This window comes from Centrocercus urophasianus, unplaced genomic scaffold, assembly GCF_019232065.1.
Source record: "Centrocercus urophasianus isolate 14NV4802_14NV808 unplaced genomic scaffold, USGS_Curo_1.0 seq_21, whole genome shotgun sequence".
NCBI lineage: Eukaryota > Metazoa > Chordata > Aves > Galliformes > Phasianidae > Centrocercus > Centrocercus urophasianus.
Window position 1 is genome coordinate 8708507 of NW_024884767.1, and position 16815 is coordinate 8725321.

Consider the following 16815-nt stretch of genomic DNA (forward strand, 5'->3'; position numbering starts at 1 on the left):
TGTCTGGTAAGTATATTTGTATGTGAGGGAAGAGGTAAGTCCAGTGTGGATCTGACATGTCAGTGAACTCTTCTATCTACTGCTCCTACAAGTATTAGACACCATTTTTCGCTGATTAACGCACAAAGCAGAGTTCAAATGCATACCTCAGAGAGGTATCCCACGCCCAGCCTGTGAGGAAGGCAGTATTTCTCTAGATCCAGTCCACCAAACAACCTTTTATTTCTGCAACACTCAGGTATACTTTATTTAATTAGGCTGTATGACTTGCATCCAGTTATTTAAATTGTGTGAATAGTTCAAGTGGATACTTTACTATACTTTAATAGTTCATTAAAACCATGTCCCATCATTAAAGCAAAATTGCTTCTGTGAGCATGGTTAAACATAAGTCAGGCATGCATCTGCTAGGCTGCTGCTGCAGACAACCAAGTCACTATCTCTGGAGCAGTAACACCATAATTTGGATATGTTTTACCCTAAATACTACCAAAAGGGGGTAGTATTTAGAGCTTCTATATGGATGCTGGTCGTTTCCCAACTCAGTAACACACCACGATAGGTTATGTGGCTTGTGGCAAGTCATTTAGGTTTGACTGACTTCACTTGATTCACAATTTAGAGGTAAGGCTCTCTCCACAGCTCACACAAAGCCACTCACCTTATCCCCCCAGCAGGTGGGATAAAACCCCGTTATTGTGTCTATCTCTCCACACTGACTGCAGAGCAAGCTTAAAGCCTTGAGAATTTTCCCTAATTTTTAAATGGCTGAAACTAACTGACGTCACCATCTGCCATCTATTAAAGGTGGAGGTGATTTCTGTATGGTCTTTGTTTATCTGAGTCTAGACTTATGGAATGAAGAAATTTTCTTACAGTGTTAGACAAATCCTAGTATTTTTATTTCTGAAATACAGCTTCTGCCCTGCAGTGAAACGATGGTTTCAACTACTGACTGATTCCACAGGAGCTGACTAGAAAGCTGCAAATGCCTACACGAAAGTTGTGTGATAGTCAAAGCATTTTCCAACACAAAAGCACCCGAGGGGCATGTTTATACTGCATGATGCATGACTTTCTACCATTTGCCTCAAACACAGAATCCAAAGAAAACATGCTTTTAGTAGATCAGCTATTAGCAAGCACCGCTTATGCATTTTGAGTAATTTCTGAGAATAAAGATGAATTAGTCCCTGTCACATTTGTTTTTCATGCATTTCTCATTATCTTCCAAGGTAAACTGCATTTTTGGAACTCAGCATTTGGGAGAATGGGCCACTGTGAATGGCACCATCTCTTGAATAGTTTAGCTATCTTGTTTCAATGAGATACAAGTTTCTGATATATTTAAATTCCTTGTTATTGCTCCATCAAAATCCTGTCTGCCTGTACAGACATTGCCTCTCATGCCTTTTCTCTACTTTGCCATCCATCACCAGTATGCCAGTGTCCTTTTATGTTTTCTACGATGCCCTGTTTGTACGGGGTGTTTTCCTCCAACAGGCTGACAGGGCTCCAAGAAGAGTCCTTCCAAAACTCAAGCTCCCTCTGCTTCTCCTCACTGCAGCCACACATTGTGTCATATCTCACTAGATCCACATCTAGACTGGGGCCTAATTAAATGCAAGCATGAACTACTAATTCCTCAGAATAACACATTCCTTTTTCCTGGCTCCTCGAAGCATGATGAATAACCTCTCAGACCAGGATAAATTTATACCTTGTCTACAAGCAGGAAAAGGGGTCATGTTTTAAAAGTAGTCCGATACTCTTTCAACTAGCCTGGGTTGAACAGGACTTTGTTGACAAAGGCTGGCCAACACATTGCCATCAGCTCAGCGGTGAAGGGTTGTCTATGCCTTACATCCGTGGGTCGACTACATCCTTGACACAAATCTTAGGATGGGTAATTTATTTTGTGGAGGAGCCTCTCCTTCTTCACTGGCTTAGAAGAACCCTACATTACCAGCTCAAGAGGAGACGTCTGACATGACGCAATATGGCATAACATGAACACACGTATGATGAAACCTGGGTGAGTGAATTCCATCTGCATGGTAAGAAACATGGTTGTAACAGGTAAACTCATTTTTAAGCTTATCCCTACTCACAGCATATGCTTAACTACGTCCTTTCACTTCATTAAAATATTAGAGAGACAAACACTCTGAGGATGTCCTTCAACTTGGAAAGCTAATGCATTGATTTGGGAAGAAAAAAAAACACAATACTGTCTGCAGTGTTTCTGCCAAAAAACCATATTGCTATGCTGCTAGCTAATGGAATGTTTGAAATTGAATTACGAAGGTAGATATAGCAGCAAGTGGGCTTGCAGCTATCTATAATTGTTTTAGTTGTCTTGCTTACAGCTTTTCTTTAAGCAGAAGTTCAGTCATCTTCAGATCACCGTGGAGTTTCAAAGTAACAGTTATTTCCCAGCTGATGTCAGTGAGCTTGGGATAACAATTGCTCTGAACCGATTACAAGAGATGGGAATAATCTGCAGCTCTCAGAAAATCCCACGATACAAAGGCTTTACACACATTTGTGAGGAGAGCCTCTACCCTTCATTTTTGGCATCACATGTTCAAAACTGTCGTATAAATCTTGCACAATAATTTACTCTGCATTACTGATCCACTAGCACCATAGTCCCAATCTTCCCGAGCTTCGTAACTGCATAAGATGAGGGGAGGAAAAAAGTCCCCAGTGAGAGTTAATTCTAGTATTAGTTTTTCTTTGCAAAGAATGCATAGTTTTTATGGCATAAAGCCAGTATTCAGTGTATTCACTACAAGTCTATATTGCAAATTAAACAAGAAACACTAACTGTGGTTTTGGTTTTCACTGAAAGCCACATAACGGAAGAAATGTGGTGTTTGGGAGCAGGTGTTCATCAGAACCCATTTCATACAGCCCATAACTAGTCCTAAAACACTGCATTTCCATAGTTCTGAAGCAGACAGGGGCTTGGAGGATGTATATTGGGAATGACCTGCAGGGGTGAGGTAAAGCACAGCTGCAGACCACGTATCTCTGCATTGTTCTTTTTGGCTAGACCACCTAGCCAAAATTCATACCTCCTTTCTCTTCTGTAATGCTTCCTTCAGCTATACATGTAAAAACTAGAAAGCTGGTACATTCTGCTGTTCTGTACCAAACCCCTAACTTACACTGAAAGGATAAATTACATGCTAGAGTGAAATTTGAAAATGTCATGCGTAAGTTAACATCTAAAAGCAGTGCATTCTCTCTCTCTCTCTTCTTTTTTTTCCTAAATGCAGAAATGCCATCCTTAAAAAGCAACTGCAGGCAGTTTGAATGAAGTCTCTGCTAATACAAATATTCACATTGCAGTGAAGAATAATGAGATCTGCTTCAACCTAAGAGAACTGCCCAAAGCTTTTAAGAAAAAGAGAAACAGCTATAGCATCTTTTAAAAAGTACTCTGAAACATGAACTACTGCTGTACAACTAATTTAGGATTATTTCACATCAGGCAGACATCACACAATTCTGAGCTTACCTGGGGGATCTCTGACCCGATTCTGTTCTGAAACAGATAAATACATTCTCTATCTTGCTTTCCAAAGACCCCCTCTGAAATACAGCGGCTATAGCAGTGGACTCCCAGTTTTAGATTCTGGAAGGAGTCCTAAGGGATCTCTGAGTACAGACTGAGAGGGAACAGCTTTGCAACCTAAACAGAATAGAATCCATGCCTCCTTGAATTGAGTTTCTGCAAAGCTGGTATGTCAGAGGACATACTCAAAGCCCCACAAGGTGATAAATGAGATCCTTATGACCAAAGGTAGACAAAGTCAAGTGTCATCTGCAAAGGAATGTTTGCCATTCTTACTGGAAGCCTACATATAAATGTGCCACCTCAGTGGACTGCAGACAGAAACCCTTCCAGCCTCATGAACAAAAAAAGAGCAGAATACCAGGCAGGAATAAAACATACTTCTGCTTGTTCCTCTTTTCTGAAACTAAGAGTAGAGCAAAGCCTACTTGTAGTTCATAGCAACGAAAGAGGAAGGCATCTGTGATGCAGTGAGGAAGAGACAGAGGGAAGGAAGAAAGGTAAGTTAGAATGCACACAGTAGAGCATGCAAACTAGCATTAGGATGACAAAATGTATGACCCCATAAGAAAGGCAGCTTTACTAATCCACATTCCCTCACTTGAAGGTCATTCATTCCTTTAAAAACACAATCCATTTCCCCCTTGACTTGCTGACGGGCAGTTTAAAAGTGTTCAGCCCTGATCTGCAGGGCAGATTGATTTCCCATATAACTTTGGCTGTAGCACTTAATCCCTCTGTGTCTCAGTGAAACAATCTACTTTTCTTCCCACTGAGGACTAGGCCTCTTCAACATCCTTGATGATCTTGACTTGCAAAGTACAGAGAGGTAGTTGCATCTGCAGAAAAGCTCTGCCTTTCTGTATTGCACTGAATAAGGAAAACTGCTGGTTCCAGAAAAACATGGGTAGCAAAAAATTCACAGGTGCCTTCAAGGAGGACAGAAACCAAAAACTGAGAGCAGTTGAAAACTGGCTTCTGTCTGTACAGAGCAGAACTTTTTTACCAAGTGAGCAGATGGTTGTGTTTGTTCTTTTATGTTGATCCTCTGGTTCCAGAGCTGGAGCTGCACCCATGTAGCTCTGAACATATCAAAGGGTTAGAAAACCACCAACACCTATGAAAGAAACTCAGGAAAAAAATTCCAAACTCTATTGGAGGCATTTCTGGTCCATTTCATAAGGCTGCTCAGAATTCTTCACATTGCTTTGGTGATGTAATACATTGGCTGTAATGAACTGTCTGTTGAACCCGGTTATTAACTTTTTTAGCCCCAGTCCTCAGAAACAACATGCATTAAAACAGATTTTTGGGACCTTTACATGAGATCATTCAAGAAGCCTGCTATTTTGCCAGAAGCTGGAACTGAGCACTTATAAGTTAGGGGAATTACACTCTGGACTTCAGACAATGCTTTCTTACTCCGGCACTATCTCTATAAAGATCAGAACCAGCAAGAAGGAAACAGGAAATTGCTGGGTCTGCAAGATAGAAACTTCAGGAAAGGCTGAGAGTATATAAACTCTTGCTGAACCACAGCAGTATGTCCTTCTTCTCTCTATGAGTCCTGAATTGCATTCAGCAGTGGCTTCCCCTCATGAATCCAAGCTTAGCAAAACAAAACAAAGCAAAACAAAAAACAAAAAACCAAAAAACAAAAAACAAAAAAAACCAACCCAACAACAACAACAAAAAACCCAAAAACCAGAAAAACAAAAGGCAGACACTTATTTCACTGCACCAGATCACTTCCTTCCTGATAGGCCAGCAGACTGACCTAGTTGGCAGGCTTGTGATGACGGTAAGACCTGCACAGTGTCTGGCTCACCACAGAGGGTCGAGAGGTGACACATGCACACATGCTAAAGGCAGCCTGACAAGGAAAAGTCTTTGTTTGCTTCATGTCATTTTGAGATGGGAGAAAAGATGGACAGAGACACACACAACTCACAAGCCATCTGTGAGGTAACAGAATTACTGCTCTGAACAAAGCATTGGGTGGGATGCAAGTTCATCCCTCCTAGCAAGTGCATGTGCACACTGCATTCCTTTTTTTTTTTTTTTTTTAGAAAAGGGAAGGGAATGTGGATTGTGTAAGAGAACAAAGGTGCAAAGAGATACCTGGTTAAAACTGGGCTCCCAGACAAAGCATGCTTTTCCACTGCCATGAAGGATGTCAAATTCCACCTTTGGGCAATGCAATAAGGGTCTGCAAGAGGTTTGGAAGGGCCTGTGGAAAACATTCCCCACCGAGAGAGGGCAGACAGAAGTGGCAAAAGAGGAGGCACTGACAGGCTAGGGGGCTGAGGGGAAAATATGTGTGTGGCAGGAATAGGCAACATGAAATGGAAAGAGGACACAGAGGAAAACAGGCCTAAAACCAGGAATGATTAACTGACAGACAGACAGGGGAAAGCCTTTGCTATTGGGGAACTCTTGAATATCCCTGAAAATGCCAGGAATGAATGAGAGCGTCTGAAAACTCACAGACCTTAGATTAAAGGAGATGGCAGATAAGGGACTGAATGTAACTGTTGAACTGAATGATAAACAAACTTTATCTTATGTGGTGGCCTTTGCTGCACTGGAGAGCATCCCACAATGAGGAAAAGCCTGGGTGGCCAACTAGCCATAGTAAAATAGTCCTGGCTTGTGTTGCTTCAGAGGCTGCACGCTGCGCTTCTGCATGGTCTCTGTGCAGCAAGGTTAGGTAAGCAACGCATTGGGCTAGAAATTCAGGACAACTTCATGAACATCCTCAGGCATGCAGTGCCTGTTCTGTGCCTCACACTCAGACCCTGTTTGTAAGGGGTATAAGCGAAACAAACACATACATTCTCATTTATTAATTCATATTCTGTGGAAACTCCTGCATCATCCATGACAGCAGTAATTCCTAGAAAATCAAATAACTCCATGAAAATGTTGTGAGTCTGGAGTAATATTTCTCCTGTCTTATGAGTTGGAAGTGTTCACCTGTGAGAGATCAGTCAGGGTGGTAAACTGAGCTGGTGAAAAATGGCTGCCACCTCTCCTTCCCAAATAAGCAGATTATTTCATACATCATGAAGAATAAGATACAGAGGTACTGACCTAATAGAGAAGCTGGTAGGAAAATGAACTGGACTTTAACTAGTAAACGAGGGAATCTTGGCTCTTTTCTGAAGTCTTAAATGCTATACACAGTAGTGACATTCATATGAAGATATGAAGAACATCATTTCTGCTTAGACCAAACAACTGTACACACTGCTTTTAAGTAAAGAAGATTTTTAATTAAAAAAAATGAAGAACTTTGGCAAACCAAAAAGACACAAAGACTATCATGATTATTAAGACAGATCACTTCCCTTCAAGGAACTGTGCAGGAATCCTTCAGTTGTCCTAGGGCCTTTCAGCTGTCCAAATCTAACTATAGGTTTTGCATGGCCTTGCAATGCAAAATCTGGATTTTTCCCTTCTTTAGCCAACATTTGGCACTATCCTTGCATGTCAGCCATGGAGTTCACTAAGGCTACAACTCACATTCAATCACTAAAATAAAAGATCTAACTTTCACTAGTTAGTTCAAGTAGCAGAGCTGTCTACCCACTCCTGACAGTTAGTGTGGCAGAAGACTGTATTACAGGTTCCGCCTGTCACCATGAAGTTTGTCCTGATTAGTACGTAGCAATACTGACATATTTATTTCCTTATCACCTTGAATATCGAAATACTTAAATCCCATTATAATATAGTGAGTCAAAATCTGTTCTTGTTCCTCTTTTCTCTATAAAGATTTTTCTTATTAATTCCAAGTGGTACAATTATACCTCTGCAGATAAGTGCTCTGTCTTGTGCACTTCTCAGCCCTATCTGCCCTATCTGCTCACAGAAATTCAGGGACTGTAAAGACTATTCAACAGCTTATGAAAAGAATCCAGCAAGCTTTCAAGCACAAATGATATTTTATGCAAAGTTAATTTGATAATCCTATATTGCCTGGAACCCTACTTCAGGAAAGTATTTCAGCAAGATTTTGCTTAAAACTGAGCATGTATGCTCAGATTCAAGAGAGCACCCAAGCACCTGCATAATTTAAAGTCACATCAGCTTCCATGCTTTTTCTCGATATCTTTAAAAAGTTTTACTGAAAAAAAATGAATTCCAGCAGAGTGCCTTAAGTGTTTGAACTGGTTAAAAGAAAAAATTGTCCACTAAAATGTCCCAGGTCTGCAAAAGCGATCTGTGTCTGCAGCCTTTGCTGGAGTATTTCTGAAAGTCCAGCCCGAATGCTCAAGCAGGCATTAATCTGTCTTCTGTTGCATACTCTGCAGAGAAAAACATTTACTAGTTTACTGATTCCAGAATTAAACATGCTTTAATTGATTTTGAAGCCTATCTGCAGAGCCATTAAGAGTATGCCCTCTACTTCTTCCAAGTCCAAATCACCTAATACTCTCCTTCAGTGGCTCTTTGCTTCATAAGGGATATGATAGCCCTGAGGAGTAACATCTCAGTCTCTTTAACCTGCTCTCTTTAATCCACTTCAGGATTCAGGTGAGGAACAGCAAAATAGCAGGGATTAGCCCTTCCCATGTAACAAGAGCTTTTGGTATATACTCTTTGAAATACAGATCGGGGTAGAAATATACCTCCATTTCTGAGTGAAAGATATGGCAAAGGCAACTTCTCTCTGAAAAACGCGAAAGATTTCTCACAAGTTGCCAAGTATCTCTTAGACATCTATAATAAGAAAGCATTACTAGAAAAGTCATCCAATAGGCCAGGCAAGTATGGGAGATAAGTATAGCACTTATCACAGACACTCTCCTTCTTAATGCACTGAAGCTTGAACGTATTTGTCAGATTACTTTGATATTTGTATTCCAGCAGAGATTTCCAAGTGCCTCCAATTTTTTTTTTTTTTTTTTTTTTTGAGGTGCTTTACAAATCAAAACAAGTTCTGAGATACAATCAGCAACTATTCCATTTGAAAAGTGCTGAAAAACTGTTAGAAAGAGCTACTGGGTTTTGCTGGAGAAGTCAGCTTCCTGGTCTGTTACAGAGTTACTCACTGAGACCAAGGAGAAAAATCTTCTGTGGGTGGTGCACAAGCAATTTTCACTCTGCTATCCGCCAACACAGTCATGGGACTGCCTTTTCTGAAAAACGCAGACTTCACATTTTCCTGCTTGGAATTTCTCTCTCCATAGGACAGTGGTAGAGAACAAAGTTAGCAGGTGCTTTGCATACACTGAGATCCTTTAGACACTGCAAGTAGAGTAGTTTTATAGCTAACTGTCAAAGCACTTGAGGTTCCTATCAAAGAAAGTGCTTTCTATAGCAAACTAGTTCTAGGAGCAAACTAGCAAACTAGTATAGGAAGTATGAAACTGTTAAAATAGCCTGAAATAAATTTGGAATGTATTTATTTGTTTATCTACTTATTTTCTGAACTGCAGGCTGTAGGTCTAAGTGAGACTAACTCCAATAGATTTCAAAGGAGCCACAGCATTATTGGCCACTAACTCAGCCTGACCCAGTATAAGCTACCTGTAATTACTGCCACCTCTGCCCAGGACCGCTCTGAATGGCTGTAGAAGCAGGCTAGCTCACAAGCACAGCAATGGTCTGGAAGACAGAGTCTAGGCAGGATCTCCATCAATATCCAGCTTTCATGACAGCTCAACTACTTCCAGCAACACTGCCTTTCAGTTTACATAGAATCATAGAATAATAGAATAGTTTGAGGTGGAAGGAATCCTTAAAGGCCATTTAATCCAACTTCTCTGCAGTGAACAGGGACACCTACATCTAGATCATGTCGTCAGAACCCCATCCAGCCTGACCTTGAAGATCCCTGGGGGGGTGGCATCCATCACCTGTCTGGACAACCTGTGCCAGTGCCTCATAGTATAGAATCACAGAATTATAGAATCACCAAGGTTGGAAACGACCTCTAAGATCATCCAGTCTGACTGACTGCCTGTCTTGAGGGAGATCACATGGCATATGCCAGGGGATCAGGCCTAGGAAGCATAGGTTCATGAAAGGCAGGTCCTGCCTCAGTTCCTCAACAGTCCCCACCATCCTTATTGTAAAAAACTTCTTCCTTATATCTGACCCAACTATCCCCTAGTTTCCTTTGAAACCATTTCCCCTTGTTCCATCATAACAGACCCTACTTGTATTGATAGTGAGGGGTTTTGAAGTGGATTAACTTGGAGACAGAAAAGACTATTAACAATAATCTAATGTCATGGCTTCTCTGAGGCAGGTACTGAGCTACTGTTGTGTCACGTTGCACAAGTCCTATCTGACAGAGTAGGAGAGTTAGTGTTTCCTCATGAGCCTCTCCATCTACGGTGAGAGGTGTGCAGCACTTTACCTTGGGTTCACTGGCCAAGTGCCATGGCAAAACCACAGATTACTGTGGAATCATTGGGTGCTGTCCTTAATATCTGCTATCTGCTCAGTCTTATAAAAATAAACAGCAGTATATTCGTTGCAGTAGGAAGGGCTGCCTTCCATTTATCAACAGCACTGGTTTATGTGGCACTTTATTTTATTTACCTGCTAACCTTATTTTATTCATCTGCTATTTCTTCACTGAAGTTGTATGTTAATGTGCTGATATACTGTCATTTAATTGGTACCTGATCTCAAAAAATGTCATAGAGGACTATGTGATAAACACGTGATTGTGTCAGACAGTTTTGAAATGTTTATGAAAATGTTGTTGTTGTTGTTGTTTTCACTTTAAGAGAACTACATTAAAACAAGCATAATGTTATTTTTCTGCTCACTAAAAAAGTCTGGTATGAAAAAACACAACATGTAGAAAAATAAAATGTGTTCATGTTGAGACTAAATGGCACATTTCCTCCAGCAGTTAATTTCTACAGTCTGGTTATAAATCTGTCAAAAATCAGATTTATAATGAAATGCCATCAGATTGCTGTGCTAATGGAGTCACTGGCATACTCATGTATTTGTGCAGACACAGACCTACAAACGCAATGGATCTGTAGGAATGAGAAAAGGTCCAGCTCCCTGAGTGGGAGTCTCCCTCTTTGCAAGAGGCAATGTCAGACTGAAGGAAAGCTTCAGGTGCACATCTTACTTTCAGCAGAAAGCCAACTTCTTTGTTTAAGAGAGGATATGTGGCAATACTGCACATATAGTCACTTATTGTCCTTCTATTCATATAAAGAAAAAAATACGACCAAAAAATCTCACCCTGTTGAAGCTCTCTTTTCAATATAAATAATTCTTGCTAAACCAGTGACATTCTTGGTCCTCACTCTTCAGCTAAGAAGGGAATCTTTGTTGATATCAATTGTTTCTATTACTGTAAAGAGAGCACAGATGCTATTGTGTACTAACGTCAAGGAGAACACTAGCCAGAAATGCAGGGACATGTAAAAATCAAGAAGTTACACAGAGCTGGTGATACCAGAAAACATCAAGGATACCAAAGAACAAAGGTAAATTCTGCATCTTGAAAACCAAGATTTTCTGCAGGATGCTCCACAAAAGAGAAATTGCTAAGTAAAGGCCTCCTGCCTGTCCTGTGTGTGGAAACTGCCATCCACAGTCCCACAGAAGAGATCCCTATCATATTGTTAGTCTAACAGCAAAACATCTCAGCCAAAAAAATTAACAAAGTCCAAATGACAACCAAGAGATTGGAAGAGGATTTACAACCTAGTCTGATGAAGCTAGAAGTAGATTCTACCTAGTAGAACGTGTTACGCCACGTTTTTTGGGCAGATGTGTCAGTCTTTTCCACTTTTGATCTGAAGACAAATTCCTGAAGGTCCCCAGAACAAGGCAATCATTTAGTACAAAACAGTGAGAGAGAAAGATATCAAGTGCTCATGGTAAAAGTATTAGGCAAATATTTGACAGAAGCACTGCGAGAGCTCTTCTGAATTTATGGAAGTTGTAGGCTTAGCATTTATTTTAAAATATTGTCCTGCAGCATGAGCCAAAGCAAGAAGAATCATGGGTTATGACACTCAAGAGCCCTGAGTCAAGCCCTCAGAATTCCAAGATTATTTTAGAAAGAGAACAGCAGAATGTAAAACATTCTGCTCCTATACTCAGTGTTTTTGCTGGTTTCTTATTTCCCAGCCTTTGAGCCTATGCAGTATTGCAAACTAAGACATTAGGCTTTCTCCCTTTCACGTGAAAGGTAAAATGTAGCTTGAAGAAAGAAACAAAATGCTGTAGGGATTATGCTAACATTGCATGCTGGTAGCACTGCAACAGCATTTTATTGAAGTCTGAGAAATGGCGCAATCTGCTGCTGTACCCAGAGTGAAATATCCACCACTAGTCATGGGAAGTGGTGACAATTTCAGAAACAACTCATTTTTCCCAATCTGAGGTATATTTAGACTATGTTGAGCCTTTCCACAGGACAAAAGACACGGGCTGATTTTCCCTGGGGCTGAGGGGCACGTGGAGGAAAGGAGTCAAGTGCCAGCCTGACTTTTACAGGCCTCATGGCTGTGGCCTCATGGCTATGGCCCTGTGGCAGGTGCCCTGATGTGCCAGCAACCTCTGCCACAAGTGCTAATGGCACAAGCACATCTCTCCGTCCTCTCCACAATTCTCCCCTGCCCATTTACATCACTACACATTCAGTAAGGTCCACAGGGTGGCGGCTTGTGAAGGTAAAATAATAAAAGCAATTCTAGCCTAAGCCTGGCCTGTATAAGTGCTGCCTTCCACAGTATGCATTTCCTCAGTGGAAAATATTTCAAGGTCAATGCAGACAAGACAGTATTTGAGTATCTCAAGGCAAAAAAGAGTGATTTTCACATTCTTTGAGGTATTTTGTTACAGCCAAACAAAGCTGACTTACTATCTTTTTCAACTTCCCTGTTGAATCAGAAGCTCATGTCAGCTGTCTGCTTTATTTAACCTTGGTCAGCAGGACAATAAAAAGCCTGAATGATGAATGCTGCTGTAGCAGTTGCATTTGGTTTGGAGAGTACACTAATTAGCACTCTCAATTTACCCAACACATCTTGCTTCATTCCACCAAAACCTTGTTTTTTTGTTACCTGAAGTCACAAAGTCATGGTAGTAATGACTCAAAGAAACCAATGTCGACCAATGAAATATGCAAGGGGTTTGACTTAAAACTGATTAAATAGAAGTCTTGGCTTGGTAGTATGCTGGTGGTGGGCTCAGTTACAGTTTCTGTGCAATCTTTTACTCTCTCAGCACGGTAGCAATTGACCCTGTGTGCCATCAATTTCTACAGCCTTTATGAAACTCACCGAGTGGGATGAAATTGCATTTTACTGTGCAAGGAGTCTGCTTTGAGAGAAAAGGGCAAACGGGCCATGAGGATTTATCTGCCACAGTCACTTATGACTTGATTTAAATGAGAAAGTGATCCTGCTGAGAAACAGAGAGCGGGTCATTCTCCTCACTGATGTTTTTTGCATGATTTATCTGGCTTTATTTACATGCACCAATGGAGAGTGTTTCTCCGAGCACTGTCTTCTACTAATGTTCCTAAGGCTTAGAGCAGTTATTCAAATTAAACAGTTTGGGGCTGTCTAAAAAGAAATGAATGAATTTGAGAATAGACAAAAAATCTTCCATCTTAGGTAGGGATGCAAGCAAAGATTATACAATCAGTCTAGCTTACAATAGGCACATTTGGGGAAGAATATTCTGAATCAGTGTGTGGTAGCTCTGTATAAAGAACTGACATGGCACAATGATGTCATGGATAATAAAATCAAATGAAGTCTAATGTGAAATATTTTTGCTTAACTTCCAGCAGTAAGGCTTTTCTTTTTTTGGGTTGTTAGATTTGTGCAGTCTTTCAGAAATATGCTGCAGAAAAGGATTCTTCCTACGTTACTGATGCTGATCAGAATAAATTTGAGTATCAAAGAGATATCCAGATAATGTTATAAAAATAAAATGAAAAAATCTTTCATGCATTTTACAAAACTCAAAGTTCAAAGAGCCTGACGACCATACTAAACAATTTTGTGTTCTCAAAAGCATGAAGAACATTTTACATTTTGAAAGCATTATTTCCCCCAAATGAGTAACGAAAAATAAAGAAAAAATTTCAAGAAATCAGTAAGTATCAGTTAATATGAATATTTTAAGAAGGATTTGAAAGAAACTGGAAAAAAAAGATAGATCTACATTTAGAATATATTCCTCTATTTCACTGGAAACTAATTTGAATTCTACCAGTCACAGTGAAAACAATAAGAACTTTGTTCTAAATTGTGATTAAATATACTACATGAAAATCAGTAAAGAGAAAAAAATGCTTTGAACTGAATAATTATCAAAACAGATGAGGTTTATTTTCAAAAAATACAGCTCTTGTGTGGTGCGTATCCCATGTGTGCCTATCAGAGTTCTGCAGTATATGCTGTCGGTGACATGGATTCTTATTAGGGGAGAGCAAAATTAAACACGTCTGAAAAGTAATGACAGTTATTTTTCAAGAAATTGTACTGAAAATGCTTTCTGTTTTTACTCATTTTGTACAAAGTTGGGAAAGCCCTGAAGTGGTTCCTCTACAAATAAAATATATAAGCATGATGGTAAACAAACTGCTGGTTTTGGGTGGACCTCTTGAGTTGGCCTGCTCTTCAGACAGGCTGGGCTAATAATCCATGAAAGCTGACCTGAAGTAGAAACTTTGAGAATGGAAGTACCAAAAAACTCAGAAGTTTCTTTCTAAAATCTGAGTTTAAATGCCAAAGCGTGAGCTCTTAGTGCAATTACCCTGAGTCTGACTTCTGGTAACTGTTTGGCCTCAAGTCAATAGCAGACACATTTTATAAATGAGTGAGAACAGAATGCCATTCATTACCTTCCATCTTTCACACATATTCTGGTGGAGTGTGTCACATCAGAGAAATAAATGGAAGAGGTTATCGCTTTGAGATAAAAATGGGAAAAAACAAGTTTCAGGGATTTCGTCTTTGGCTTTATAACAGTCTGCAATTCGTCATTTACACTCTGTTTCTAGAGGCTGAAAAAGAATTACAGCCACCTAAAACGATGCTTCTCCTGACTCCTACAGAGCAGAAGTCCAAGTCTGGCTCTCACTGTTGTAGCAGTGGACCTACAGGTCACAGTATTTATACACTTTTGTATTTAGATATCTTTTGCCTTCCCTGCAAACAGCTCATTCCAGACTGTGCCAAACCAGCAGCCCTGTCTGTCTGAGCCTTCCTTCCTCAGCATCTTCCTTCCCTCTCATCCTCTTCGTAGCCTGCAATATCATTTTTTCTGCCCATCCTGGTTTACATCACTGTCCTTGCATTTTCTAGTGTGCCTGGCTCCCCTCCTAGACTGCTCTTAACAGACAGGTCTATTATATTTTGATGCAGAACATGCCCTTGGTGTTAAACAAAGGGTCACAAAGGGAAGCCTTGGGTCAGCTACTTAGCCTAGTAAGAAATCTTTTAAAGTGTTCTTGAAGTCAGCCATCCATTTTGCTGAGACTTCAGCAGCCTAATTTATTTTTATTTTTATTTTTTAAATATAGAAGTCACAGTTTTGCATTGAAACTTGGAGATTCAGTTTATTTGTCGGTTTCCTTTCCACAGCCCTGGCCTAGATTTCCCTGGATCTTCAGTAGAGTCAATCAGTGACAGGAAGATTGTGAGAGGAAACTATGAAGAAATAAAGGGCAAGAAAAGTAAGACAATTGTCAGAGCTAAATCACCTGCCAAACCAACTTAACCCTACCCTATCCCTATCCCTATCCCTATCCCTATCCCTATCCCTATCCCTATCCCTATCCCTATCCCTATCCCTCTCCCTATCCCTGTCCCCATCCCTATCCCTATCACCAGTCAAAGAATTAAGGAATATGAAGTAAGAAGTCTACTTTTTCAGTTTGTTAAATAATAACAGTAACACCTTTGGGCTTCAACATTGTACAAAACTGTAGTTCAGACAGTGGGTATTTCCACCATTTCTCAAGTGCCTTGAAAAACTCTGCCCAGAGTCGTGTCTCAGTGAGCAGCTCAGAGATGCTGGTCCTGCTGCTTTCGCGAATGAAATGCAGTTAGCAGGGCTGCAGCAGTTTCATCACTACTATCTTTCCAGTTGCAAAACTTTTCTGTATTTCTAAATATAACAGACTAGCCTTGAAGGTCTTTGTGACTCACTGTTCCTCCTTAAAAGACTTATAAATTTACTTGGGGCAGTGTCATTTCTGCAGCCACTGGGCTCATGAGGGGACACATCATTAGCCAGGGTCAGGTATCCTTCATTTTTCAAAAAGATCTATGAAAGCAGTAACCTTACATTCTTTTCTATATACGTTTTTTTAGGAGGCTGTATCTTTTCTTTTGCAAATGTTTTCCCAGAATATAGTAGAAGTAATACCCAGAGCAAACAAGCATGTATCCAGACGATTGTCTGCCTTGATCATCTTAGAGATGGCAGGCTTTAAAACAATCAAGCCAAAATAATCAAGTGAAATTTTGAAATTGGTCACATGCTTTCTGGTCTGTGACAGGAAGCAGAGAGTGTATGGTAACTTAAATACTTGAAGAAATTATTTGCTTATGGAATTATATATAGAAGATACTTATTCATGTAACAAAGAATGAATAAGCAGAAGACACATCTCTGACCATTTATAGCATGTCTGTAATTGCTGTTTTTTTTTCTGTTTTTTTTGCTTTTTTTTTTTTAATTATTATTTCCTAAGGAGCATGTTCAGCCATTAATCTTACAACCAATATGTAAAACAGACTGCACTTCAGTGCTGTAAGGTACTTCTGTTTTGAAGGGTCATCAAGCCCTGAAAAGGAAAAGACATACACAGGGAAGACAAATGTGCGTATGGATCCCAAGACTTACAGATCCTCAGATCGTTTGCATGTGATTGTTATTTTTGTCCCTTGGAGCATTTAAACTAAACTGTTTGGTCTACTGCCTACTTCCAGGTGGACATTCAACCATTCAAACACACAATTCCCTATTCCCTGCTCATAAATCTGGATCAATCCCATCATTCTTTAGAATCAGCACACCAGCACAAAAACAAAAAAAGAAAAAAGAAAAAAAGAAAAAAAGCAGCATGGCACAATTTCAAATGTGATGCGAATTTTCCAAAATTCAGCATTGCTTTTAATTCTGTTTGTGTCTATATATTTATTCCATTAAGCCATGTCGCCATATAGTACATTTTTCACAGGTGCTGAGTATCAACAATTTTCACTGAAATCAGAGGG

The 16815-nt window shown here is 40.0% G+C and overlaps 1 protein-coding gene across 4 annotated transcripts in view; it reads right to left on the reverse strand.

Moving 5' to 3' along the window:
- Positions 1-16815, reverse strand: part of NRG1 (neuregulin 1) — a 169094-nt gene that overhangs the window by 26802 nt on the left and 125477 nt on the right. The gene's annotated exons all lie outside the window — the stretch shown is intronic.